This window comes from Rosa chinensis, chromosome 6, assembly GCF_002994745.2.
Source record: "Rosa chinensis cultivar Old Blush chromosome 6, RchiOBHm-V2, whole genome shotgun sequence".
Lineage (NCBI taxonomy): Eukaryota > Viridiplantae > Streptophyta > Magnoliopsida > Rosales > Rosaceae > Rosa > Rosa chinensis.
Window position 1 is genome coordinate 15,370,219 of NC_037093.1, and position 24,988 is coordinate 15,395,206.

The following is a 24,988-nucleotide window of genomic DNA, read 5'->3' on the forward strand; positions in this document are numbered from 1 at the left end:
CACATCTGACCAACTAATGTGAACGCTCATATGTATTCACACTGAAGTTTCCACAGGTGCCAGGAGACCGCTTTGCACATTGCCAAACCGAGAGGCATGATACACACACACTCTTCTCTTGCCACGTGGCAAGTAGTCTCTCGAGCCTTTCTTAAAGAATAAGTACCCGGAGGTTCTGCTATATATATATATATATATATATATATATATATATATATATATAACAAGAGATAAAGTCCACTATTCTTTCAATTCAGCCTTCTCACTCTTTCTCAATCAGACACCATGGATCTGAGCAAACCTCAATTCGGAGCCTCTTCCTCTTCCTATTCTTCTTCCACCCATTCGTTCACACACGATGTCTTTCTGAGCTTCAGAGGTGAGGATACGCGCAACAATTTCACTGGCCATTTGTACAACAATTTGGTTAACAAGGGAATTAAGACCTTCATAGATAATGATCTTGCAAGAGGAGAAGATATAACAAAGGAGCTCCTGGAAGTAATTGAAGGATCAAGGATTTCCATTGTTGTATTTTCTGCCAACTATGCATCTTCAAAGTGGTGCTTGGATGAACTTGTCAAGATCTTTCAATGTAAAGAAACCAAGCAGCATATTATTTACCCAATTTTCTACAAGGTAGCTCCATCGCAGATACGATACCATAAGGGCCAGGTTGGTGATGCAATTGCTCACCTTAGCAAATACTAGGATAACTTAAAGAAGGTGGGGAGTTGGAAGGTAGCTCTTACACAAGCAGCAACTTTGTCTGGGTGGCACATCTCAGATGGAGGGTACGTATGTTCAATCTCAAGCATCTCAACTTTATAATGCAGATTTTAATATTCCACCATTAACAGATAGTTAACTTAGTTAACAGATTACATAATGTTTAATCTTGCCCATGCCTTGAATATGATTTAGTCCATCATTGATCCGTCTCATAAAAAACTAGACATGTAGGAAAGTTTAAACTAAATGTTTCATATGCTTTTACATTTGCAGGCATGAAGCGAATGTCATTGATGAAATTATTAAAGAGATATCAACTAAAATAATGAAATGCACCCCTTTAGATGTGGCAACATATCCTGTTGGAATAGAATCTCGTGTGGAAGACATACTTAGTCTCTTAGATGTTGTGGAAGACGATCCTCACATGATAGGGATATGGGGAATTGGTGGAATGGGAAAGACCACACTTGCAAAAGCTGTTTACAATTCAATTAGCCCCAAGTTTGAACATAGCTGTTTCCTGGCAAATGTTAGAGAAGAATCTTTTTCACATGGAGGTCTTGTCAAGCTACAAAATAATTTTCTTTCTAAGATTATAGAGAGGAATCCACCTAATGTGACCAATGTTGATGAGGGAATCACTATGCTGAAGCAAAAACTAAGCCAGAAAAGTGTTCTATTAGTTCTTGATGATGTGGATAAGTTGGAACAGTTAAGAAAACTTGCTGGAGAGTGTGATTGGTTTGGTCCAAGAAGTAAAATTATCATAACAACAAGAGATGTGAATTGCCTAAGGGCTCATAACGTCAAACTAATATATGGGGCCAAGGAATTAAATGATCAAGAAGCTTTAGAGCTCTTCAATGTCAATGCATTCAAAGGAAATAAACGTATGGATGATTTCTCTGAACTTGCAACTGAGGTAATCCGTTATGCTAAAGGGATTCCGTTAGCTTTGGAAGTTTTGGGATCAGATCTATGTAGTAAAAATAAGGATGAGTGGAAAGATGCATTAGAGTATTACAACAAATATCCTAAACCAAGAGATTCAACAAGCTCTCAAAATAAGTTACGAGGCATTGGAGGATCGGATGAAAGAAGTTTTTCTTCATATTGCATGTTTCTTTAAAGGTTACGAGCAAAGCTATGTGATAAATGTCCTACAAAGCTGTGACCTCAATCCTATGTATGGTCTCAAAGTCCTTGTAGAAAAGGCCTTAATAAAAATTGAAAAAGACAATAAGATTTGGATGCATGACCTCTTAGAAGACATGGGAAAAGAAATTGTTCGGCAAGAGTCCCCTGATGAGGCAGGAAAGCGCAGTAGACTGTGGCTTTATGAGGATATTCGCGAGGTTCTTGAGGAAAACACAGTAAGTGATATTTAAATTATTTAGCTTTATGATATTTAATGTAGCCTTGTTATAAAATCTTGAAGAATTTAATGCAAATCTATACTATTATTAAGAGAAGAGGTTTTGTTAGTTAAAACTGAAATTTTTGACAGATTTAACCCTGAAAGATTAAAAAAATTTGAGAATAAAAAATCACAAAGATAAATATGACAATTTTAAATAGATTTTTATTAAGAAATTATCCCACAATCCCACTATTTTCTTTCTGTAATAACTTTTTTTTTTCTTAAATAAAAAATTATTACACATGAAGAATGCTAATCTATACTAATATTAATAGAACAGGCTTTGTTAGCCAAAACTAAAAAAATGTACTAAAATACCCTTAAAATATTAAAAAACAAAGCACAATTTTCATTCTACAGGACATAATCGTCAAAACACTAAAACAATAAAAATATATATTAACTACCCATTTTTAAACTGATAACCACCCACTTTTCCACACCCAGAGAGTGTGAGCAGTTTCTAGTATTCATAAAAGAGGTTGCATAATTTGACCCAATTATTATTTCATATTAGGAAACGGATAGAATTAAAGGCATCGCGATAAGAGGTAATTCACAAAACATAAGGTTAAATGGCGGAAGCTTCACAAATTTGAAAAATCTTCAAATTTTTAAAGTCAATCCTTTTTTTATGCTTCGTGGAAAGGGCTTGGATTATCTCCCCAACCAATTGAGGGTCCTTGACTGGATGCGTTGTTCATTACAATCGTTGCCAGCGAATTTTAATCCGAGGAAACTTGGTATACTGCACATGCGTGGGCCCTGCACGATTCCACTAGTGAACGAGGGATTGAAGGTATTTGAAAGAATTCGATCACATATTTTAACTTATTGATCATTTCAACCTTTTTTTAATTTGATTTTTGGGTTCTCTTTCTCCCAAACAGAATCTGCGATATTTGAAATCTATCAAATTGTACGAATGTGATGGTCTAACAAGAATTCCCGACTTGTCTGGATTAACAAGCTTAGAGTATTTGGAGCTGTCTTATTGTAATGACCTAGTTGAAGTTCATCCTTCGGTTGGCCGGCTCGTCACTTTGAAAATCAACGGTTGTTCTATGCTGCAGATGTTTCAAGAGAGGATCAACTTGAAATCTTTGGAAACTCTGAATCTCTCTGATTGCCGTCAACTTAAGTTCTTCCCTGAAATGGAGGGAGACATGAAGTCTTTGAATCGCCTGGATCTAAATTTGACTCGCATCAAAGAGTTACCTTGCTCAGTTGGAAATCTCACTGGCCTTAAATCCTTGTCTCTAGGGGGCTGTCATCTTACAAATGTACCATCGAGCATTTTCTATGGATTGCAACGTCTGGAGGTTCTTGATCTACAGTGCTGCTATAAGCTTGTTACATTTCCAACAAAGTCAGAATCACTTCCTCCACCGGTCTTTTCAACTAACCACACTTCCAGATTACAAGTTCGTCTGGGCCATTGCCGGCGGCTTGAACAAATTTCAGAATTTCCACGAGAAATAGATGGCTTAGTTGTGAGGGGTTGTTACTCATTGGAAAGAATTTCAAAGATGTCAAAAATTTTGGAGGGTAAAGATTCAAAAATGTTCGGTGAGTTGGACTTGATTGGCTGCCGGAGACTCTGCGACAATCTGGCTCGCGGAGTAGTATCAGACAAGCGACTATTGCATGTGCCCAAAAAGAGAAAGAAGATGACACCATCACCTGAAGAAGAGGCAGAGAAATTGACAGCTCTGTTGTCTCTTTTTTTCTCTTGTGCGAAATCTGGAGAATTCCAAGTACAATTTCCGGCAAATGCTCCGCTTCCAAACTGGTTCACCTGCCGTCAGGATGTGAATGTGAATAGTGGAGTGATACATAAAGAGCATGAGTTTTGCATTGAAATTCCTCAGAACTCCAATTGGGACAACAAAGGGTTGGCTCTCTGTATTCAATCGTCTTCTATTGACGACGCGCATTTTGTTTACATCAATGGAATAAAGTTTGATGAGAAACGCGTGTTTGATGATGAAGTGTGGGTGCACTATATTCCATTGGTTACAGTAATAAGGAGGTTGAGTGAGTGTGGGATGCCGCCACCTGATATGTTTCGAGTTATGTTCCGTTTTGAAGATGACACAAGTTTTGGCATAATGACTTTTGGGGGAAGCTGGGGAGTCCACCTGATCGAAGATTTGGAAGGAGAAGGCCGATGATAGTCCAGCTCACTTCCAGTAGGTTCATTATCTTTCTCTTTTTGTGTGTTTTGAGGCTTCTTTTATAGCCTTCTATATATCATTCTCAAAATCAAAATCATATTTGAATCAGAAACGCATTCTGTTGTCCAGGTACAAAACACTTACCTCGGAAGAACTACTCCTTGGAAAACATGATGCTCGATCATCATCATACAATGTTGAGGTACTTATTCCCTGTCTCTGAGATAATGGCACGTACATAAGGTGTATATATTCCCTGTCTAGTTCTGAACATGCCATGTGTAGCAGACCAAGTCTAGGTTGAACACTAAAACTTTTCTGAATTTCCTCGGCTTACTTCGTTCAGGAGTGTTCAATCTAGAGGAAATGATTGAGTCTTTGGAATCAAACCTCTAGAGCACGATCAATGGAGTTGATAAGACCTACCCCAAGGGTCTCTATGTCTGAATTCCTTGTCTGTTCCAGTTCCAGAGCAGTAAAGACGCACACATTGATCAATATTTCAGAAATAAAAGGAGAGGTACGCAAAAAGCCTTACACTTGAACTGATCTTTTGGTTGAAATCAGGTTTTAGCTTGGCTTAATTTAGTCAACACAGCTTGGATTTCATTCAGTTTTTCCATGCTTAGTCAGACACAGCTCAAGAGGGTTTGGTCTCTTTGCAACTTTGGTAGCACAGTGAATTCAGGTCCTCTTCTCCGGTCAATTGTCACCATCACATTCACGAGTGTAATGTGAATGTGAGTGCACAGCTGGTCTTTGTTCTGTTTATCTTTAAAAATAATACTGGGAAAGAAAAATTTGCCAACTAAAGGCAGCCTTTTTTCAACCAGGTTTTCCAGACCTTCTGGGTTCTAATGTCTACCTGAAATTAGTTCAGCATGCTTTTCGCTTGTTTTCATTTTCTTTTAGTATAGGAAATAATGTTTGTGAGTTAATTTACCTTTGTTACTGTGAAGTTCTTGATGAATAATCTGATTAAGATGAGAGGAAAACAGCATTTGGGCCTCCTAAGAAGAAGGCAATACATGCCTGTTACAAGTTTGAGTCATCCTTGATAAAGAGGTTCAAAGGGGTAGAAGAGTTGAGGAAAACAGCATTTGGGCCTCTTAAAAAATGTCTGCCAGGAGGACATTGATGCATCCTTGATGGAGGAGGACATTGATGCAAAAGAGATGCAGGCAGGTGGAAGCATTTCAGCAAGAGCTTATATTGGAACAACATGGTGATCGATCAACATATATTAAATGCTGAGGTGAACTATATATTCCCTTTGAATTTACAATTAGAGATGGTTTATGAGTTGCTATCATCTGATTAATTATGACTAAATTCTTATCTTTATCTAAGCTGGTACAGATTTTTAAGGGCCCAGCAAGTGTGGGATGATATGCTCAACTTGAGGAAGGAATTTTTCTGTTCAACTGTGGTACAGATTTCTGCTTCCATTGGAGCTTTTAGTGGAGACAGTCTCGTTTGACTACTTTTAAACTTCTTTCTTTGTTTATTTTGTAGAGAGACTGATCTAATCAGTGGGATGCCAAACTGATCGAGATTTAATTAGTTTAGGACTGGGTTCTACTCTACACTCATCTTTGCAACTCTTGATATTTGACAAGGTGAAAATCAGCAATGTTGTTCTCTGAATGCAAGCTAAGATGAATCTAGAGATCTGGTAGAGACAATAATGAATCACTGAGTTTAGGTAACTTCTTTTTCTATAAGCGACTACTGCAGACAATCTTTGCAATATGTATTTAAGGTTGGTCTTATGGGATTTGAACTTTTGAAGGCGCACAATGATCTATGTAGAATGCATTGTAAAGTGCTTTCAAGAAGATTTTGGATTTTTGGTAGCAGCCTTGCATGGTGTATTACATCCCGACTTTTCCGGTCAATTCTCAGCATTACCAGAAGCAGTCTGGAAGTGCCAACATGGATTCTGCATCGTACATCTGCATACCGAAGTGAGTAAACTGTTTCTCTTTGTTCTGTTGCAGTTTGTCATTGCAATTCTTTCTTCCACAATTACTGTAGGTCTTTGATAGTAATATATGTTCAGCAAAGTTGTCCGGTCGTTGATTTTAGCTGTCTACCTCATTGTGTAGGCAATCAGTTTGATTTTGCACAGCTTGTGTCATAGAGAGGCCATGATCCTACCTCTGCAGTAAGAATACGAAACCTGCACGATTACTTTAAATACTCAATATAGCCAAAACCTCCAACACAAATTGTCCCAACTGGTGCAGGGTTAACAATTCAGTGTTGCAGCTCTATCTCTGGAAGAATTGGTGCAGGAGAATATTATGGAGTTTAGCAACTGGATCAAAGGTTTTTCTATAAGCCTTGCTGAAGTCGGGGGTTATTCAAGGGTCTTCTTATTCAAGCTTAGTTAATCCGCAAAGAGCCTATTCTGTGACACTAGCCGGGACATCTCAATGACTCATGTCTAGCTACAAGGAAGTTAATGAAACAGCAGATAACTTGCCAAGCTCGATCATCCTTAGCCATTGATTTATAACTTCTTCTTTTCTTTTTTTTTGGATATATGGGGGCCAAAAGGCCCAAAGAACAAAGACAAAGAAAACAATTAGGAAGTAACAACTACATTCCTAGTTCTAACAGTTTCACACAAGTCATCAAGAGCAGCATTCACAACTTGTGGAGGAGGTTGCTGAAAGTACTGCACTCCAAACTCAGACCCCAATCTGGACTTGGAGAGAATATCAGCCACCATATTTATAACTTTTGGCTAAAGAAGCCTTATGGATTTGTAAAGACTGGGGTTATGCAATATTGTAAATGCAATGAAAGTTTCTTTCGCGGTAAGGTGCCAGACTTCATGAAAGAAAAGAAAGGGAAATGCACCCTATGTAGTTGAATTTCAGATACTTGCAGCTTTCTGTGCCACATGAACTTTTTTTTTTATATGGGAACTGATACCTTTCCCTTTCTTCCAAATTTTTGTTGTATATCTGGGGAAAATGTTGAGACTTGAGAATTTTAGAGATAGATTAAATAAACAAGGTACAGTCGTATACTCGTATAGATAGTATACTCTTACAGTCCAATGTTTCAAAAGGAAACTAAATCTGTGAACTTGATATATATACTACTACCAGTGCTATTTGACAACGTTCACAACACTACATTTAAACTTTACTTGACCATATATATATGCATGATAACTCCATTCTTCAGCATTTAGTGGTCTTCAGTCCTAGCAACTCTCATAATATGGTACTCAATCTCCTGGATTCAACAAAGCAAAGTGCATTTTATAATTGATTCAACCAAACTGAAGCTATGACAGATGATGAAAAACAAACCTCTTCCACTTCATGTTCTTCTAACCTCTCTCTCCATCTTCTTTAAAAACATGTCTGGCTTCAAAATCTGAAAGAACACAGCTTTAGAAGGTCTCAGCCAATCATGCAGCTAGTAATAACTATTTGATGCACTGGGGCATTTATCATACTTCCATGAAGTTTATTAGAGGTCCCTTTTATGATAGTTCAGAAATCATAAGCATAATTATTCAGTTTGATAGCCATATTCTTTCTAGTACTGCAAACAACAAAACATAAGCATAAAGTAAAAAGCCACATTTTTTCTGGTAAGATTCATCCCCAATTATTCAGTTTCAGTTATTCAATAATATGGTCAAATATGAAAGAAAGAAATATAGTATTATTATTACCTCCATTGCAATAATCCATTGGGAGCAATTTGATCCATATATACCACAACAATCTCCCTGCAAGCGTTGAAACATATAAAAATCCAATATTTTTCCTTTTGTTTACAAATGTAAGTAACTGGGGACTTGCAAACAAAACAAAAGGACTCCCACCTTTACTTCCATTTTCAGTAATCAAATTCCAAATGAACCCAAGCCAATATCCAATTAATTGAGCCAAACTTTTTGTCAATATCGAGTACCGGCTATCCAATGTGTGAATATATAGTTCCAAATGATACCAAATCCTATCAACATGCAATGTATATTCGTTCTGTATGAACCATTTTGGCCCTTGAAATCAGGCATGATCGGGTTTTGCAACTGAAAGCGACTAAAATCACCTCCTTCTCATTGCCATAGAGTGGAGCACAATCAATATGCCGATATCCTGCCTGCAATTAGATTTATCACAAAAAGACTGAAATTTGATGTCAATCTCTGAGAAGAGAGAAGACTGAGTAAAAGAGGAAGAGGAATACCTTGATGGCGGCGGCAGCGGCACCGACCAAGCTAGCCAGGGCTGGACTGCCAGGTCCCTAAGTCCAAAGAAGCATCTTAGCTCTGATTTTCAGAGCAAGACAGAATTATGAAACTCTGGTAGAGCTGAGGGGAGGAGAGCGAAAGGAAGAAAAAAATGGGCGCATACTAAGGATCGCCTCTTATACCTAGGGTATGGCATTGGGTAATTTAAAAAACAAAAAAAAACAAAAAATAGGAGGCAAAATCGCCTAAACAGATGAAGGCAGGTGTTCTTGTAAAACATTCATTGCACTTTCAAATGAACAGGTTCTGCAGAAGGATCCTTCATGATATACTTAGGTTCGATGACCTGCTGCAATCGTTGCTCTGCATAGCTATGGTTATCAACTGGGCCATTTCCATTAGCATCAGGCACCGCAGTCTCTAGTATGAATTACTCTACTCACCATAGAATTAACCACTGCAAAACCATGAGTATCATAAAATGATCAGTAAATGGAAAAATACTAAATTTTACATTGTTAAAAAGAAAGCTCATCTACTCATCACAAATCAAGTTGCTATGAACTTGTGGTATTTTTTTTTGGGGTGGTGGGGGGGCGGGGGGTTGGTTTGGAATGCCATTTTAACCAAAAATAGGTCAAAAGAGGGCTTTTTCTTATGAGACCATAATCAAGTACGAACATAATTTTAAGTCAAAGATGCTAAGTACTCAATTACTAAACACAAAGTAGAAACCAATAAGCAAAACACTTTCCATTACTAAAACACAACATCAGACTCATCAGCCTGCAAAAATATAGCTGTCTATCATCAATCTTGTGCATATCCATATATTTATCCGTATGTAATAGCAACAATCAATTTGATAAAGCAACTGAATGTTATGCATTATGATCCCCACCACTAACAGTAACATCAAAAACCCTTTATGGATTCGTATCAACAAAAAAAAAAAAAAAAAAAAACACTCTATTTCCCAATGTATCTAGAGACAGCAATATCAGAGTTCACTGAAAAATATAGCTGTCTATCATCAATCTTGTGCATTTCCATATATTTCTCCGTATGTAATAGCAACAATCAATTTGACTAGAGCAACTGAATGTTGTGCATTATGATCCCCACCACTAACACTAACATCAAAACCCTTTATATCCCTTCGTATCAAAAAAAAAAAAAAAAAAAAACCTCTATTTCCCAATCTTTCTAGAGACAGCAATATCAGAGTTCACCGAAACAAATGCATATAACAAATTCCAAGCATCAACAGCCATTTACAGAACTCACATCTTGAGACATTTGAGTAACACTATCTGCCAAGCTTGGAGCCAGCTCTTGTTGGAGAACTCCACTGAATCCAAAGAGGCTCTACACTTCTGAAGCAGCTATTCTCCATGGACCTAAAGCAACCAGATGCACAATTCAAATATTCAATAAAAAAACACTCCTCCATACATGTAAACACAATCACAATCTTATTGAAAAAGGAAAAACCAAAGGCTTTCTGAGCTTCTCTGCAACCAGATTATACAACAAAAGCGGTGGACAATTATGAGCAAATTGAAGAAAACCCCTCAAAATTATCAACCGTAATCAAACTTCAAAGCTGTTAACATCTATATAATTGTTTTCAATAATAGACCCATATCAATTTCTGTACTATATTCAAAGTCGGAAGTTGATCGATACCATAGAAAAAATCAACAAATCCTACCCAAGGTGGTGATTCTTTGTCAAGCCTCCGATGAATATCTTTCTGCACAAAAAGAATGATGGAGCAAATTGGATCATTCGCAAAGCAAATGGTGAAGCACCACCCTTGTCGCAAAGCAAACACTATGAGCTGCAATAACCAATGGTAATGCCCTTAGGAACAAACTTAGGAACCCAGAGCATGAATCCCATGTTCATAAAACAGCAACCTTGGAATACAACTGAATTAGACAGAACAAGTGCTGCAGGAAGACTGGTTTGGCAACAAGTTGCCGCTAAAGCTGCCATGACAGAAGCAAACACTATGAGCTGCAATAACCAATGGTAATGCCCTTCAAGACCAACATGGTCAGTGGAGTGGAAATGGAGAAGGAAAAGCTCTTGGCAGAAAACAGAGGCCATAAGCAATCCAACGACCACAGATAGGATTTGAAACGAATTAATAAACTCGGCTGAAAGCGTAAACCCTGCAAATATGGCAAGGTGGAGGAACATGGTTGCATGCTCCAAATTATGGAGCTTGAAGGAGAAGTTAAGAAAAGGAAAGTCTTAATAATTGCAATACAGAGAAAGATAAGATGAAAATGAGTTCCAAGTGTTTAATTTTGGAAAAAGGGCAGTTCAATGGGTACCAAAACCTTGCTCCAAAGTTACTAGGGCCTTTGAGAAAATAAGATCGGATAGTGTTGACAGTGTGCCATAAACCAAGAAGTGTGAGGGCAAAGCCAGGTACTATCTGCCCAATGAACGTGCCCATTGCAAGCTTTTCTCCACAGGTCAGGGTTACTGGTACATGATCTGGAGATGCTTAATTCACAATCTCCAAATAAAGCTTAAATACATGAAGCCATTGCAGTGTCACTGAATACTAAAAGCAGAAAACATACATTCTCGTAATTTTTCAAAGCATTTGGTGCCTGATGCATGTATTTACACACACATAATTGCACAAGACGACACTCAGCTATGACTCCAAGCAATGGATATCCTAAATGGAAGTGTCCCCTGATGAAGAAGATTGATGGTGTTACTGTTACTTTCAACAGTCAAGGCCATTGAATGGAGTTGTTTGGATTCCAGGCTGATTAATTTAATTTGTTTCTTATTATAACTTGGTTTTCTTTTGAAGCATGTAGACTATCCTTGGTATTTAGGAATTAAAGGTCCTGAATCTTCAACAGTGTAAGGACTATAGGAGTGCAAGTAGTGGAGAGTGAAGTGGTTTCAACATATGAGTGTGGCAAACAAGATGTTCCCACTTGTTCAAGATATTTCATTATCTCGTGGACTTATTCAACAAAACAATAGTATAATGATAGTAAAAGTTGTAAGATTCCTGGTATATTACCTTGCCACAAAATAAGTGTACCAAAGATGATTGATTTTTGAGTCCAAATAGCACATAGTAAAAGCTAAACTTCTTAGCACCTGAAAAAAAAAAAAAGTTAGCTTGGGAGCATTATCGATGAAAAAGTAGGGACAATTAAGAAAGCTGAACTAAAATCATATTATTGAGTTCATTTTTATTATGTTAATGCTTGCATACACCCTCTATCCTAGTTCCTTTTTGTTGGAAATGTCAGGAACTCTTAGGATTCCCCTGTTTTTACCAGGTAACCATCTGGAGGCAATTAGAAATCATGATTATCATTGAAATAGTTTAATTTGTTTCGAGTTATAACTTGATTAAGTCATTTTAAACTAGTCTGTCTAGACTGACATATTTATCGCAATTATCCAGTTTATATTCTTTTTGAAGTAGTTATGTGTTATTAGAGTTAGAACTGAAAGGAAACAAGTGACTGGATATGCCTGCTCTAAAGCATGTATCATGATTTATAGAAGTTATCAAGCTACAATTAAAAGCAAAAGCACATTTAGTGCACAAAATGGCAGATTCTCCAACTGTAATTAACTTGGCAACATTACTGCCTTCATTATTTTCATCAATTCCAGTCATATTAAAACTCAGGTATACTGTGTGTACATGGTGTAGCTCAGTCCTGATAAAGAGATAAAGAACTAAACAGAAGAGGTCACATAATCTTACAGGAAGACGTTCTTCATAAACCCAATCAGTTCATTCTGAATAAAGTTCAACAATACTATTGTACCTGAGCTGAGCTTGTCAGATCATCTTCAAAGAAGTAACCAAAAAGAATCTTCCAGAACCATAATTTGGGCTCAAGAACACCACTATCATTAGAAGTAAAATACATGGAGAGAGAGAGAGAGTTGCCCTTTCTGAGAAATTCCTCAACATTCTCAATTCCCTAAATCAGAGAGTAATATGTGCTGTCATCGGTAGTGATCCCTCTGCTCACCATGTATTTAAGGAGCTCTTGAGCAAGATCACCTTCTTGGTTTTTACATAGACCCTTTTTAAGAGCATTGTACATCAGAAGTGTAGGATTGAAACCTATACTCAACATCTCGTCTCAAACTTTGAAGGCATCATTCATATCACCTCGTTTATTATGTCCACTAATGAGGGTGTTGTAACTAATGTAATCTGGCTTAATTCCCCTTCTCTTCATCTCATCCAGGAGTTCTCGAGCTTCCTCAACTTTCCCTGCCCTGCAACGCCCTTGCATTAGGGTATTGTAAGTCACTTCATCTGGATGAACCTTCATTTTATCCATCTCCCTCAAAAGCGAAAATGCACGCTCCATATTCCCATTAGCACAATGACCATCAATCAAGGCATTGAGCATCACAAGATCTGCCAGAACACCCTTACGCAGTATCTTCTCAAGCAAGTCATCTGCCTCGTTCATTCCCTTCCTCTTACTCAAAACATAAATAAGTGATGTATAAGTTTCCTTAGTGGGCTCTATCCCTTTCCTCAGCACTTCATCGCAAAGGATAAAAGCTTTCTTTGCATTCCCAGACCTGCAATAGCCATTAATCAGGATATTATACGTAATGGCATCAGGAACCATTCCCTTCTCTTCCATTTCTCTAACCATACAATCAGCCTCACTCGCCCTAGCTTCCATAAACAATTCATGAATCAACAAATTGTAACTTGACACCGTCGGCATTATACCCTTCTTCACCATCTCATCACTATAACCAAAAGCCCTGTCCAGATCAATCACGGTATTATAAGTAACACCACTCGGAAGCAGCCCAATTTCCAGCATTTTATCAAAAAGACCAGACACATCTCACTAATAAGCAATCCATACGTGTAAGAATCGGGCTGAACTGCTCTACCTTTCATAGCACTAAAGATCATATGTGCCCCTCCAACTCGGCCTCTCAAACAAAACCCATGAATGATTGTACTATAAGTAACAACAGTAGGCTTAATCCCCAAAATCTCCATAAACCCAAGAAACTCCTTCACCTTGTTCAACTTTCATTCTTTGCACAACACATTAATCATTATGTTAAAAGTACAAACACTGGACTTGATCTTCAACCTAAACATGTCAGCATACAAAACCCAAGCCCTCTCGGTTCGATTCAATTTCGAAAACAAACTCAACAATTCATTACAAGTCTTAGTCTTAGGCATAACATTTCCACTCGTCATCAAGTTAAAGCACTCAAAAGCCTCATCGGCACTCTTCAATTCACAGCAAGCACTTACAAGCAAGTCCAAAACGACGCCGCTTTGCGCACTCAAGCACACTCGGGTAGGAGCCAGCGAGTCGAAAACGTGTCGGATCGAAGCAATGCCGCTGCTGAGGATTGGCGACGGTGAGGCATTGGGTTTGGATTTCGAGGCGGGCAAAGTCGATGTGGGATGTGAATTGATGGACAAGGTGAGGGCTTTGGTGGAGATGGAAGAGGGTTTGGGAGATTAGAGAGGAAGGGAGGTTGGACGGAACGTGTTGGAGAAGTTTAATTGGATGGAGTTGAGGAGAGTGGTGGGTGATGGTTGGAGAGTCTGGTTCGGTGAGTGAAGAAATAGATTGGGTTGTGAGGAAAATGGGTCTGAGATTCTGGGGTTTAAGGGTCTGAGGGTTTAGGAGTTTGTAAGGTCTCATTGTTGGCTAAAGAAGGCTAGGTAGTGATTTTGTGAACGGGAGAGTAGAGTAATGAGGTTTTGGGTTTATGGCTCCATAGGGGTGATTTTTTTTATTTTTTTATTTAGAATTACTTCATCGTTTAATTCTAGTTTATTATACGAATACTAACTGTGAAAGCATTGTCTATCAATCTTTCAAACATTTAGAACTAAAATTAAATTTGAGAAAGTTACAAGAGAAAATTGTGATCGCCGATCTTTCATATCATTCGTTGCCAAGTTTTTTTTTTGCATTACATTGGAAGAAACTCCTATTCTAGCTTAGTTCTAAGCTAATGAAGCACAAATATCCCAACCAGTTTCACCACCAACCAAAAATGTGAGTTAAGTTCAGACAATCATGGAACGGGTTAGCTTTACTTTATTGATGACAGTTTCAAGAGATGAATTATTCATATTCAAGAGATATGAATTGAAGTCAAATATCTATACACTGTTCACCCTGTTTGACGCGTAAATCCGGTAGGGGTGCAAATTGTCTCTTTTGAGCGAGTGATTGCGCAGGCGTGCCAACACCGTGGGGTGCAGTCGTCGGGGTAGTCCCTTGACCTGACTTAATCTTCAAGCGCTGTGGACGAGGAGAGCACCAACCTCGCCACAGGGTTCTTCTCTAGCCTTTCGGGAAAGGACTTTTGCCTTACAGATAAGGACTTTGGATGTGATCTCTTCGGTCACCAAATCGATACTCAACATTGTAGGTTGAGCAGAGCAATCACTGGGAAATCTTGAAAAAGCACGGGGTTTGATAAAGCGTATCTTTAGCTTCGCTGGGTTCCGAGGGCGTTACCCTTGCTTCGCTGGTAGTATCTGTGGCAATAGCACTGGCAGTCGGCTCGCGAGGAGACTAGGACTGGAAGCACGGTCGCTGGGTTTCAACGAGGTTGAAGGTTTGCTCCGAGGAGGCTTTGTAATCGCTGGGATTAGTTGATTTGAGAGAGGTCTTTGTTATGTCCTCGAATCCTAGTATTTATACCTAGGTCTTCGACTGTTCCTTGTTGTAGAAGGATTATTGATTGAAGTTCCCTATTTAATCTCTGCTACTTGACTCCAATAAGGTTTCGTTTTCCTTATGGATTACGGAATGGGTGAAGCTGTAACCCAAACCCAAGTAGGCTTATTTTTGGGCCGCAGGTATCGGCCCGCTATGCTAAATCCACTAAAGGATCTTGCCAAAATTACTTTTGGGCTCAAACACACCCATTAGCTTAGCCTTCCTATACTTCAGGGTCATCACTACTCTTTCCACCAGTGTTCTCATCCAGGATTTCTATTGACTGCTAATCCACAATGATGAAAAAGTTCAGCAATTTCATTATACATTGAGATCTAAAAACATTTGCACAAAGTGACTAAAGTGAGACCTTTTTTATATTTGCATCATTACATGTATTCAGTAAAAAATATGTCACACAATAAAGTTAAGCTCAATAATGATTATAAGATTGCCCTCAATGCATCTCAAATCAATTCATTTTCATGTTGAATACAAAATTTCTCACTCCCTACTTGCACGCCTAATTGAAATAAAATCTAACAAAACTTTGGACGAATCCTTCCAACACTTGGCCACCTCCATACAAGGCCATCTGCAATACACAAAAGCATTCACAGAATCAGTAGAGTGCTTGTAGGTATACCCAAATTTGAACTTGCAGGAAATCTAATGAGCAGTGCACCAATGACCTAATTTATAAGTTTCACCCGAGAAATAATGACTTCCAGTTTAGTCCCATTCTACATCAGCTTAAATTTTCCCATCAAACTCAATGCTGCAGCACAACTTAAAAGGGAAAAGAAGAAAGAAATGGCTACTTGCAGTGCTGAAAATGCTCACTCTTGCTTTGGTGCTGAAAATGCTTTAACAAATTATAATAAGGGTTAATTCCTGTTTACCCAAAATTCACAAAGTTCTTGCCCACTTGCACCAACAAGTTTGTATTGTACCCAATTACACAACTCTTTTGGGGAAAAGACCTATAAGGGTAATTTTTTCTAAACTAGTGCCTAATATGTCTTATTCTGACTTTTAGGTCCAACCCTTACCTGTTCTTAGGAAATCTTGTTCAGACTCTTAACAAAAACAAATCTAGCCTTCAACATGCCCAAGTTTTTCACTTAACGGCTCCCTGCCTAGCGGTTACTTTAACAGGAGGAATCACTGCTGCTTGTTTCTATCTTAAGCTGAGGCAATTTTTCTTTGGAAAAAGAAGATTTAGACCTTAAAAATAATATAGGAATCAAGGCAGAGACAGATATACTCATTTTAAACATCAAACATCAAAATATAATAGAAAGACAAGGTGGATTAGCAATCTGAAATTATTTATTTAAACATAATTACAGACTAAAAACGAAATCAGAGCCTCATTCTTAGGTAAACAGCAAAAGGTTGTTTAGCTATCCATAAGAATGAGAAATAGTTACTTACTTGTAATGAAAGCACACTACTTCACACTAGACATGAAGGGAAGCACACTGCTACTACTACTTGAGAGAAGACTCTTCTGCTCAATTTTCTAACATGGAAATTTTTGAATCTAAAGCTGATATGGCAAATTTCGAATATCGGACTGATCTCCTAATTTTTGAATGCCTTCTAAGGGAAGCTAAAGCTCCTTATACAGGGAGCGGACTCAAATTACAATAGAAAACAACAAAATGTACAGGACGACTCCGTGATTTCTTGCTTTCCTGAGTGCTCCTGCTGGTGGAGGTCGGACGGGGGAAAGCAGATTCTTTTAGGTGAAATGTTTTTCACCTGTCTTTTTGAAAAGCAAAAACATCTTTTGGAAAAAGTCCAAAAGTACTTTCGGTGCTTTCTACACCTGTTGCTTCACATGTTCTCGTCTATTCCTGAATTGTGACCAAGGACAAATGAGTCGTTATCTGCCTGGGCCATACGAGCAGTTGTTGCATTGTCTTCGACATCTGTATCAACATACATCTTGTAGTGGCTGTCTGTTTCAAGTCTTTCCACCCATTGTAAGCATGCCAGTGTCGAATCTATTTCCTTTCTGGTAAGAGATAGGAATAGATCACTGCTGACTACGTCAGGATGATCGTAAGCAGTGATAATAGTTTTTTTCTCCTGCTGCTAAGAAGGTATTGTTGATATCTTCAGAGATGATCTTTTTGATATATTCCAGAGCCATGGCTTTCATCCATGGGATGCTTGAGTTTGGCTGGCCATTATAGCCAACACAGGCTGGTTGAAGATATTTTCTTTGAATAATTCTCACATAATGATATGGAGAAATATACTCAACCTCACCATTTGCCTTCTGGATCCATTCTGGAGGAGTGAATCTGAACTTTAGAAGAAGCATACAGTCATTTTTTCTAATGTTCTTGACTGTGTTGACAATGATAGGTGGCAAACCTTTCAGATCATCATTTGTTTTAGTCCACAGATTATGGACAAAACCATTTTCAACAAGCCAAAGCTTGTGTTCTTGAGGATGTTCACTCTGAACATTGACTAAGTATCTCCCAACATAAGGTCCTGCAATGATAAAGAGAGTTGGAGGAACTCGGTCTTCAGAATTATGACTTCCTATCAAACTGTGGAATTCATGCCAGTCTGATTCATTGAGTGCCATGATCGGGATCCTAGCACTTTCTGGACTTTCAACGAAGTGAATTTTTTCTTTTCTTACAGCCCTCTGCTGTGTATGAATTTCTTCAAACTGTGGTCTAGCATTTTCATAAAGTTCTTCAGCTAGTGCAAAGAGAGCTGGGAACATCAGACCACTGCTTCTTTCTTGAAAGGCAAACAAAAGGTTATCCAAGATTGCCTGATGGTGATAAGCTAGTCTCCTGCCAGTTCTGAATATAGGAGCATCAAAGGTTCTTAATTCATAATTAAAGACATTTATAACTCCAGTTGGAGTTGGTCTGCTTTTTGGCAAAGCAGCAGCCGTCAACGGTTTTGATGAGCCTTTACCGTCTGCCGTTTGAGACGGGCTAGCCAATCCTTTACCCTGGGATTGATCAGTTGTGGCTACTCCTTTAGGACTTCGCAGAAACCTTTTGAGGATTTTTTCTTTGGTTTCTTTGGGATCCTCTTCAGGCTCATGTTCTTTCCCAGTTCTTCTGCTTCTGGGATTACGACCTTCGTCATCATCTCTTTGGCTAAACATTGCCATTGCTCTGGTCAATGCGTCTGGAAGATAATTCTTGTTTCCTGCAATTAATTCAACATTATAATCATATTGGTTAAGAAATAATTTCCAGTTTGCTAATCTTCCACTATCAGCAGCTTTGTCGAGTTTAAAATTTTTGAAATTCTTTACTCTAGCACAATCAGTGCGAACAGTAAAGGGTTTTCCAAGAAAAGTTGGTGAATTTAAAATTGTTTTCTTGACAGCCAAAGTTTCCTTTTTCCCTGTGAGATAATTTAGTTCTGCAGGGTTGAACTTGCCACTACAAAATTTACAGATCTTTTCAATGTTGGTTTCAGGCGTTTTTGCCAAAACAACACCGGACCAGTAATTATCACTCGCATCTGTCTGGAGGATAATTTCATCATTTTCCTCTGGTTGTTGTAGAGGAGGGAGGTTTTTGCAGAGATTTTTTATCTGCATCACAATTTTTTCATCATCTTCTGTGAAGTTCCATTTTCTCTTGGAACTTGTCTTAGGAGATAACATTGCTGTTAACCCTGAGATTTTGGGAATGAAATCTCTCCCATAATTTATGACACCAAGGAATCTCTCTAGACTCTTAGCATCAGGAATTCTATCTGGGAATTTCCAGATCTTCTCAAGGATGTGAGGTTGGAGTTTTATCACTCCATTCTTGATGTTTATTCCTAGGAAATCGACTTCATCGAGGATAAAGAAGATCTTCTTTTCACCTAGGATAATTCCATGCTGAACTATCAGCTTTACAACCTCATGGAGGTGTTTCATGTGTTCTTCTCTGTTTTTGGAGAAGACAAGAATGTCATCTATATAGACGACGCAGAACTCCGCAACATGTTTGAAGATGTTGTCCATCTTTCTCTGGAAGATTGAGGGAGCTTGCTTTAGACCAAAAGGCATTACTAACCATTCATAATGGCCTTGTGGTGTTCCAAATGCAGTGAGAGGTATACTCTCAGGATGCATCTTGACTTGCCAAAATCCCGACTTTGCATCGAATTTTGAAAAGACTTTAGCTCCTCTGAGCTGGTTGATCAGTACTCTTACTTGAGCAATTTGATAACCGTTTTTGACAGTCTTCTTGTTGACATCTCTATAGTCAATCACCATTCTAACTTTTCCTCTTAGAGTTTCTGCATGATTTCTTACGTAGAATGCTGGAGCATGATGAGGGTTAGTGGAAGGTTGGATTAATCTCTTGTTCAGGAGATCTTAATATCTTTTCGGAATTCTTTCTGATCTTCCTCTTTGTACTGAGGAATGGCTTTAACATGACAGATGGCATTCATGTCATGTAATCTCAATTCACAGACCACTGGGGTCTTTTTCCCAAAACTTCTGAGGATCTACATCGATATTCTGTCGAGTAGTTTCTTGATTTTTTCAAGAGTGGGAACTTTCTGAGACTCAAGCTTATTCTGGAAGTGCTTGAGGTTATGCTCATGGATGAAACTAGTTTCTTCATCTTCACTAGTTTCTTCTTCTCCTTCTTCTTCTTCAGAAGATTCTTCAACAAGTAATTCTTCTTGTTGCTTGATTTGGAGTATAGGTTCAAATTTGGGTTTGTAGGGGGTAAGATCACTACTATTCTGTTGCGATCTCTGATATTGAGTAGTAAAACCAGGACCTACGACACTTTTGGCTTGTGTAAGTCGGTCTGCCCAGAACACCCGTTCTCCTTTTCTGAAGCCTATCGCTTCTATATCCTGAATGAATCTCTGTTGGAGAATAAAATCATTTCCCAACAGGAAATCTGATCCTTGGCCTTCAGATTGCCAAACATTCTGGATGATAAATGTTCCTCCACCTATGGTGATATGAACATCTTTTGCTACCTTGTTCATGGTAAGGTGACTTCCATCAAATGTAACACCAGTAGCAATTCTTTTCTTTTCTTCTTTCCAGAGTTCTTCTGGAATTGCAAATCTCTTTGCAACAGTAAATCCTGATCCATTGTCTACAAAGGCATGTAGATGATATTTTTTATGATCAGGGAATTTTAGTCCAATCTCTATGTAGTTGCTGTATCTACTAGTAGAGATGACTTTCGATTGTTGAAGCTCATTTTCTTGAGCTTGTTCCTTTGGAATGAACTGTTTACATTCTTCTGAAACAATTTCTGGTGGTTCAACCAGTTCAAACTTTTTATTTTCATTGATTTTTTCTTCATCGATGATTTCTTCCTTTATTTTTGAGGAAGATGGTTCCATAATTTCTTGGAATAAGGCTTCTACTTTTTTCTCTTTTTGTTCAGAGAAATATTCTGCATATTCTTGTTCTACCAATTGGCTGACAAGGCCATTCTTGGTTTTCCTTCTTGCTTCAGCTATGAAGCATTCTTTGTGATAAGTCTTTTTTGACTTTTCACAGAACATAGGAAGTCCATTCTTTTTGTGACATAGGCAGTAGTCACAAACGAATGTACCAGAGTTCACTTGATAAGAAGAGGTTATTGCTTCCGTCTTACTTTCTTCCCAGTTTTTGACATGTAGAACATTCATCTGTCTAGATTCCAAGTACTCTACTTCAAAATTTGACGTTTCTGAATCAGATGATTCTTCTTCTTCAGACCAGGCAGAATAAACTGTCTTGTCATCATCTTCATCATCAGAATAGGCTATTTCGTAGCCTTTCATATTTGCTGATTCTACTATAAGCTCGTATTCTTCAAAGAGAGCCTTAGTAGATCTTTTACCCTTTTCCGGGCATTCATTGGCATAGTGCCCTTCAGCTTTACATAACCAACACCTGCAAGCTTTCTTGCTTGGTTGTTTATGTTGATGAGTATTCTTCTTTTTCTTGAAGAATTTCTTTTTAGGATCTTCATCTGATGTTTCTTGTAATTGGAACTTTTCTTGAATTTCCAATCTTTTTTCTGATTACTCCTTTTGAATTTTTTAGAGTAATATTTTTCTTTCTTCTTTCTGTGGAATTTGGATTCATGACATCCCCAATTTGTGGGCATATCCAGTATTCCATAACAGAAATTTTCAACTCCTTTGAGTTGTTTCTTGGCCATCTTAGCTCTAAGATTGGCTTTGCATTGCTCTTTTAATAATTGCCTGATTCCGTCGGCAATTCCTCCAACTGAAAATCTTTCAATTGGTTTTTCCGCTATGCTTTCTCGCACAGCTGTTCTCCATGGTTCAGGGAGTTTCCTGTGCAACAGGTTAACTAGATCAATATTTTCTAGTTCACCAATTGTACAATAATATTCTTGAAATTCATTCAAGTATTCTTCAAATTATCTCATGTCACAGATTTTGAGAGCATAGATATTTGATTTTGCCGTTTCTTTGGCTTTCTCACTCAAATTTGAGAGATCTCCACAGAACTGATCGTACATGGGTACTGCAAAATCATAAGGAGATTTTGAATTTTTGATTTCTTCAAGCCAGTCTTTCCCTCTGGCAGTCTCTTTGAAAGAGAAATAATACTTTTTTGCTACTCCAGTGAGAGTAGTTTCATAGTACACCTGAAGATCTTGTGCTTCAAATTTTCCAAGGGTTAGAGCAGAAGCCATCATCAGGCTATCAACCCATTGGTCAAGAGTTTTTCTCTTGTCTAGAGCTTTGTCTAGATTCAACCAGATACCATGAGTGGAAATTGGTACTCTGGGTATATTGTCCTTTGGGACAAATCTTTGAGAATTTCTTTCTCCATTTTTGCCGGTAGGGGCTTTCTGAAAAGGAAGCTTTACTTTTCCCTTTTCTCTGGTGATGGAAGTTTTAGAGCTTTCTCCTTCTTCCATTTCAATATCTTGGTAAGGAAAGACTTTTCTCGTCTTTCTGATTTTGAATTTCTTCATTTTTTCGATTAGTTTTTCTAATCGTTCAGGATTTTCGCAAGATTCTGCTTCTTGATAGAATTCATAGAGATTTTCTACTCTATACATATTAACTGGTCTGTTTAGATCAGCTTCTAATTCTTCTTCAGATATTGGTTCTTCAATAGTGGGTTTTGTACCACTAACACTAGTTTCTCTAGTGCTGTAGCTTCTTCTGAGAAGATTGTTGTTTATCCTGATATTTTTAGGACAGACATCACTTTTTCTGTGATTGTCAAAATTGAGACTGATTTCTTCAGTCTTTCTACTTTCATAGATTTTTGCTTTCGCTCTTTCCGGTGGCTTTTTTGGACCGGATAATTTCCATTCAAGAGGAAAAGTCACTTCATTCCAAGTAACTTTATGAATCTGTTGTGAATGGTTCTTCTGATTGGTGAGGAAACCAGTAGTGAGACCTGGAATATTTGTTATTCTTGTCTTAGGGGCTATGGTAGTGCTCATCAATTTATAGTATATTCTATATATTATTGCGAGTTCTTGCATATCTTCTTTCATTGATATGTCATCTGTCTTGACTCTCAGTCGGAGACAGTGAGCTGCATCTTTCAAGCTGGTTGTGAAGTTTGGGAAGCAGTTGAAATATGCTACTTGATCACACAGAGATGCTTCAAGCGTTCCCAACAGACTAGCTCGGAAGTCTGTTAATCTATTATCTTGTAGAACACATAGAACCGAACAGTCTATGCCTTCACGAGCAAGCAGATTTATGCCTACTTAGACTGCTCCAATATGCATAAATTGATATTTTTTTGCTTGAGCTCTGGCAACTTCTGAAGGAGTGATCATTAACAGATCAGTCTCTCCTCCTGCTGTAGCGTGGGTTGTAATTTCCAGTAGTTTAAAATAATGGCTATCCATTAGATCAAACGCTCCCCTTTTGTAGATTTGTTTAAAATCTAATTTTGGAATTGAGGAGTTTTTTACCTCCTGTTCGATTTCGTTGAATTCGAATTCTTCAGCATTTAGGAGTTGTACTCCTTTCTTTTTTTCGAAGATACTTAACATCTTGATATCTCTTTTTTCCGTGGATACTAGTCTGACTAGTAGATGGTGCCAGAAAGATCATGTTTGGAACAAGATTCTTGTCTGGTTTTTCTAATGGTTTGAATCCATTAGCTTTCTTTGTCTTTACTGTAGGCACTTTCTTGTCCTTCAGTATAGTTTTCATAGAATCCAGCGTTTTTTGTTGTTCATTGATTTTTCTACTAACACTTGTTAGCTTTTCTTCTTCCGTTTTTGGAAGTTCCTTGATATAATCCAGTTTGTTTTCCAATTTTTCTAATTAGTGGATTATAGCAGGTAATTTTTCTAGATGAGTTTGACATCTAGATAATTCTAGTAACAGTCTCTGTTATTTCTCATCAGAGGAATTTAATAGATAATTTATTTTCTCTAATAGCAATTCTGACATTGTCCCCATTTAGGAGGGGTTCTCCTTTTGAGCTATTTTACAAGCTCTGATACTAGTGATTTGCGGATCTAACCAATGCTCAAATAATCAAGAGGTTTTTGTTCCTCTTCCAGAACATATAAGAGATTATCAATATCTTGTTCTATTCTATAAATTCTGGTTTGAAGTCTATAGATGATATCCCAATAGTTGGGAGTTTCTCTGTTAAGATTTTCTCTATATTCCTTCAACTTCCTCAATTTTTCTCTCTCCTTTTGTAATTCTTTGCTAGTATTTTTATAGATAGCAACTAATTCAAGTCTATCAACTATCGAAATTATGAATAGTAAAGTTTACTGTTTACCGTCGAATAGAGGATGCAATTTAGCTGCAATTATATCTAGACAAATAAATTCAAGATGGACCCACCACGCTTTGTCAAAAAAAAATAAAAGAAAGGGGTAAAAGTGGGATGAATAGGAAGTGATATTTTGGACAGTAGTGGAAAAAGTGAAAAGATTTGTGTGAGTGGGAAGAAAAATAAGTTGGTGGGGTGTATGGGAAGTATAATGGTGGATTTGGGGTTTATGAGAATTTTCCCTTATAATAGTTTTTACCCAAACATTCTAAATCATTTTAGTTTTGATGAAGGACTTGGGGAAATGAAATACTGTTATAAAATAATTCCCTTCCCAGATTGCAAATCAACTATACTATCTAGCAAACCATCACATACGGTTAGAATTTAGGACAAAATACTGTTTACTCCCTATACTTATAGGGTCTCGACGTTTCAGTCCCTGACGTTTCAATTTCACCTAAAAAGTCCCTGAACTTTCCAATTTCACCAAAAAAGTCTCTGCCATCAATTTTCCGTTAAAAAGTCTGTTATCTTGCTGACGTGTCACTATTTCAACAGTAAAATGACTATTTTACCTTTACTGACCCAAAAAAAAAAAAATTACTGTCTTTTCTCTTTTTTTCTTTTTTAACTCTTTTTTCTCTATTTTTTTAATTTGTTCTTTTTTATTCCTACTTTTTTTTAACTCTTTTTTCTCTATTTTTTAATTTATTCTCTGTTTTTTTTCCTACTCTATTTTTTTTACTCTTTTTTCTCTCTTTTTTTATCTCTCTTTTCTCCTTTTTTTTTTAAAAAAACTCTCTTTTCTCTTTTTTATTTTATTTGTTCTCTCTTTTTTTAACCCTTTTTTCTCTCTTTTTTTTTTTTTTAATTTGTTTTCTTTTTTTCCCTACTCTTTCTTCTTTAACTCTTTTTTTTTTTAAACTTTTTTCCTCTTTT

General features: G+C 37.5%; 2 long non-coding RNA genes and 3 pseudogenes across 3 annotated transcripts; 3 read left to right on the top strand and 2 right to left on the bottom strand.

Moving 5' to 3' along the window:
• Positions 1 to 285: 285 nt before the first annotated feature.
• LOC112170896 lies at positions 286 to 4,267 on the top strand (annotated as a pseudogene).
• A 4-nt stretch (positions 4,268 to 4,271) lies between these two features.
• On the top strand, positions 4,272 to 4,911 carry LOC121049916. The gene is made up of 3 exons (XR_005801639.1): positions 4,272 to 4,347; positions 4,462 to 4,534; positions 4,679 to 4,911. It is a non-coding gene; the product is annotated as an uncharacterized LOC121049916 (long non-coding RNA).
• Positions 4,912 to 5,593: 682 nt separating this feature from the next.
• On the top strand, positions 5,594 to 6,843 carry LOC112169302. 2 transcript variants are annotated; one of them, XR_005801637.1, is made up of 4 exons: positions 5,594 to 6,037; positions 6,125 to 6,299; positions 6,441 to 6,499; positions 6,582 to 6,843. It is a non-coding gene; the product is annotated as an uncharacterized LOC112169302 (long non-coding RNA). The 2 variants fall into 2 exon arrangements; XR_005801638.1 differs by having other exon boundaries at positions 6,145 to 6,299.
• A 483-nt stretch (positions 6,844 to 7,326) lies between these two features.
• On the bottom strand, positions 7,327 to 11,571 carry LOC112169295 (annotated as a pseudogene).
• A 696-nt stretch (positions 11,572 to 12,267) lies between these two features.
• LOC112169294 lies at positions 12,268 to 15,540 on the bottom strand (annotated as a pseudogene).
• Positions 15,541 to 24,988: the final 9,448 nt, after the last annotated feature.